Source organism: Corylus avellana, chromosome ca4 (genome assembly GCF_901000735.1).
Source record: "Corylus avellana chromosome ca4, CavTom2PMs-1.0".
Taxonomy (NCBI): Eukaryota; Viridiplantae; Streptophyta; class Magnoliopsida; order Fagales; family Betulaceae; genus Corylus; species Corylus avellana.
Window position 1 is genome coordinate 6828484 of NC_081544.1, and position 5062 is coordinate 6833545.

A 5062-nucleotide genomic window follows, 5' to 3' on the forward strand; every position below is an offset into this window, starting at 1 on the left:
GGAACAAATATAATCTATCTTGAGTTGGCACGAACCGTCCACCTAACTACTAAGATGCGGTACGACCCGTCTTCCCTATGTATGGATTATCTAATTCCTTAATAGGATACATATATTCAATGGATTAGTATAACCCATCTTCAGTTAGCACGGACCGTCTACCTAAATTACACTAAACTAGGGTGTAGTACGATCTGTCTTTCCTAGGCATGGCCTATCTAACACTCTTGATCATATGTCGATTAAAACCGTTGTATAATCATCATCCCCATAATCACATAAAATAAGAATGATTTGAGCTCAATAAAGGTAATAAGCTTTCTAAGACAAGATAAGAATTTCACCAATATTGATTTTGAAATTAAGAACAATTGCATTTAAATATGATGAACAATGTATAATAGTAGCAATCCTATAGATTATACAACCAACATGCATAAACTAAAAATCTCTAAATTAATATACAATCAAACTATTGTGCTTGGATAGTGTTACATCAATACCCCATGAGAGGTCTAGCCGCTCATGACTCTGCTACGATGGCCTCCTATCATAATCTACTTCCCTTCAACTCTTCAAGCCTTCAAGAAGTATTTACTGAATTTTTGCTCTAGGTAGCAGTGTGTTTTTCTACAATGCATAAAGGCTTATTTATAAGGAGTGGGAGAAACCGAGAAGCCCTAGAAACCTTAGGAAAATTGTAGGTCAGTCTTCTAGTTCAAGTGGGAGACTAGAAACCCAATCAACATGTAGAAAAGGACTTTTGCCGCGTTCTGGAAAGTCGAGTGTGCTCGAGCGCAAGAGGAGTGTGCTCAAGTGAAGGTGCGCTTGAGCTTAGGAGAGGGGGTGCCCGAGCGCAGGTGCGCTTGAGACGTGGTTGATGTGCACTCGAGTGCATGTGTGCTCGAGCCTAGCTGCTTGCACGCTCGAGCACAAGTGCGCTCGAGCTATTCTCATGTGGGCTCAATCTTAGGTCTCCAAAATGCACCTCAAAGTGTCTTTTAGGCCCAATTTCTACTGGAATTCTTGCATCTTTCATTAAAAAGCCTAAAACACAAAAACTAAGGAAAATACAACAAATAACAATGCTAAAGAATTAACATATGCAAGTCAAGGGGCTTGAATGTGCAACATTCTACGCTTATCAGGTTAATATCTCGGGTAGACCATACAGAGTTGAACTATGACATAATTCTCATACTACAACATGTACTATATCAATATTGCATCCATGATTCTATGATAAACTGTGACCCATATTTTTGTATGTGGTTTATAAATAACTGAATTCACCATTTTATTACATTTACGTAACGTGCATTTATACTCACTCAGTCGTTGGACCAACTCTTATACCTTTTCCACCTATATATGTATATCTGTGATGTTATAGATAGTTTAGTTGAAAATAAACCTTGGGAAGCATCCGATTACTGTGAAGGACATGATCCAGATCATTTTTTAGGACTTAGACCCGTGTGGCTCAAGTACACGTGGGACGCAGACGGAGATACTTGCCAGGATATGATTGAGATCATCTTTATGCTTTATCATGTCAAATGTAGGCAGTGATTATGTTTTCAGAACAGTTAAATTTGGTTTGTAACCTAATTTGATGACTGGTCTTTGGCTGCGACAATTGGAGATTTATCTAAGTTAAGACGCGTTAGATTCAATATAATTATTTGTTAATTGTGGGTTTAAATTATAGCCATTTGGTTATAAGTAAAAAGTCTTCCATTGCAGACTCTCTTTGGAGATGATGAGATCCTTGAGTTTTGTTTCTCGTACAATTAGACTGATAGGCGAACCATAGAGTCAAATACCAGTTAATTAATTTTAATGCAATTGCGTAATGTAAAAGTTAAAAACAAGGGTAACTAATAAAAAGACCTTTATTTTAATGCAATTTTAAGTAATTTAGGACCTTTAAAGCCCAAAAATAATCATTTAACAATATTTTAACCTTTGACACTACAAAATCTTGCCAATTTTGGCTTGATTTTCGTTCCTAATAGGTAGACAACTGATGAGTGCCAAATATTGCATATTTGGACCCTTTAATTTGCATTTGCTAGGCCTTTAGCTTTATTATTTTATGATGTTTTTGTTAGTTTTGGCGTTTTTGCGATTTGCAGGTCGTTAAGAGGAAAATGCGACTTTAAGGCGTTATTTGCAACTCATTCCATTAATTTTGGGGCTTAAGACACTTCATGGAGCATTGGCAGCAAATTGGGATCGAGCGATAATTTGCACCCGATGAGCCCCACTAAAAAGACCATATCTAGAGTTTTATAGATTGGATTAAAGCAACCTTGGTGTCATTGGAAAGCTAACTCAAAGATCTACAAATTCATATTTCACAAGAGTAGGCTAATTCTGACTGGAAGTGCGCTCGAGTGCACGTTTAGTACGATTGAGCGCACTCGCGCCCTGCGCAGCCGAAAACATGTTGCCCTAGTGCGATCGAGTGCAATTGAGCGCACTCGGCCGACCTGCCAGTGCTAAAACCCTAAAATTAGCTTATAAATATCATTTTTTTCCATTGTAAACGTACGGGACGCGCCGGGGGTGCCGTTCTTGGTCGTTTTTCATGTTTTCTGGGTTTTTTGAGCTTTGAACTCGAGTTCCATTGTAAGTTTTATTTTTCTCATGATGTCAATTCAATTGTTTATTGTTTTTGTTATCATGAGAGGCTAAAACCTTCAACTAAGGTTGAAGATGAAGCCTCATCCTTGATAAACATACATGTTCTTGTCGTTTTATATATACAATGAGATTGTTTTATGAAAGTGTTGTTCAAAAGCCAATCCAATAGTTTGATTAAGTTTAATTGATTAGATGTTGGAATTATACTTATGTTTAATTTAATATTCGTTGTATTTCGTCTGAGGGTACATCGAATGATTGGATTGAGACTAATATCCATTGTGATCTGCGGATACAGTGGATGATTTGATCTCAATTAAATATTCGTTGTGATTCTTTTAACAGATGGATTCATTGAATGATTTAATTTGCGTGTTTACAACTTTTGAACAATGTATTTGGATTGACTATTGTATGCATAAAATGTAAGACATGTTGTTTGATTTGGCGAGGGGGATTCGGAAACCTTAGTAATTTGCCATTACTTGTTTTCAACTTGTTTAGTTTAGTTTATGCTTTTTGCAAGACAAAAATACGCAACTTGGAACTAGGTTAAGATAAAATTGGTTTAAACTAGAAAATTTATTTTTGCAAACACGACTCCCTGTGGATTCGACCTCGCACTTGCACACACACTTTACTGCACATGACTCGTGCGCTTGCGAGTACAATTAAATTTGTACATCAACAACCAATGATGAGTTGATTTTATATCCCAAAAAGGTACTTATTTAATGATAAATCATTAATGATTATGATCATCTCACTAATTGGCATATATTTATTTAGGAATTGATTAGTGTTTCTTTGTATCCGTTCGGCAAAAGGGAATAGAATCGGACAGTATCCATGTCATGGTCATAATTTAAAGTTGGTATATTTGGTACGTTTTATAAAACTTAAATCATATTGAATTATATAGACCGTTAAATGCAGCAACTTTATCATTTAAGAGCCTCAGCAGAGGTGAGAAGGGAAATTTTGCAATTGCTAGGTCTTTCGGTTTAGCATAGATATGACAAATATTTGCGGTTACCAGCTTTGATGGGGAAGTCTAGATCCAAGGCTTTTCAAGGGATCAAAGATCGAGTTTGGAAGCGTCTCCAGGACTGGAAATTGAAGTTTCTTTCTCAAGCTAGAAAGGAGATTCTGCTAAAAGCCATGATTCAGGCAATCCCTACGTATAGCATGAGTGTATTCTAGCTTCCCAAAGGATTGTGTGGGGAGATAAATGCTTTGATTGAGAAGTTTTGGTGGGGTTATTAGTCTAACAACTCCAAGATATATTGGATGAGTTGGAATAGAATGGGTCTCCCAAAGGCAAAAGGTGGAATGGGGTTCCGCGACCTAGTGAGTTTCAATAAGGCTTTGTTAGCAAAGCAAAACTAAAGGCTTCTCCATTCACCGGATAGCCTTATAGCAAGAATCATGAAGGCCAAATATTATCCCCAAACTACGATTTTTGAGGCTAAGTTGGGCTCTAAGCCATCTTTTGCTTAGCGTAGCATACATGGTGCTGGTGACACATTAAAAGGAGGACTTATATGGAGGATTCGAAACGGTACAAAAGCAAGAATATGGGGGGAAAAGTAGATACCTAGACCATCAACCTTCATGATTTCTTCCCCACCCCAGATGCCAAGCCCTAATGCTAGGGTAGAAGAATTAATTGACTTGGATACTATAAGCTGGAACCACCAGCTTCTTGCAAATAACTTTACAAAGGAGGAAGTGGAGGCAATCAATTCTCTCACTCTTAGTAGGACTAATCAAGAAGATGTGCTTATATGGAAGGGAACATCAAATGTGTTGTTTTCGGTAAGGAGTGCTTACCATGTAGCCATGGAGATTGAAAGAAGTAAGCAGGCAGAATGCTCCTCTTGCACAAGAGACAGTGAGATGTGGGGGAAAATATGGAAATTAGCTATCCCAAATGTCGGAAAAAATTTTATGTGTTGCGCTTGCCACAACTTGCTGCCTACAAAGGTTAATTTGTTGCACTGGAAGGTTGTTCAAGACCATATGTGTCTGATATGTGGGATTGCTGAGGAGACCATGAGCCATATTTTATGGGACTACGCCTCAGCTAGGGACGTGTGGGGAGCTAAGAGTAGTATGTTCCTATTACATGAATGCTTTTATATACACGTAACGGGATAGATTGTTAGGTTTCGAGGGAACCTAGACCCTTTAGATTCGTTGAAGGGAACCTAAAACCTTTTCAAACATAAAGTTTGGATTAATTTTCTGATTTTTTTATTCATAACATAATGCCTTTTAAATAGGCAAACTATTACAATATTTTATAGGGTTGAGTCATCAGCTCTTATTGGAATATAAACTTGGGCTGAGTCATCAAAACTCTTACATGAAAATAAATAAGGACAATATCAAATAAAATAAACACAATAAA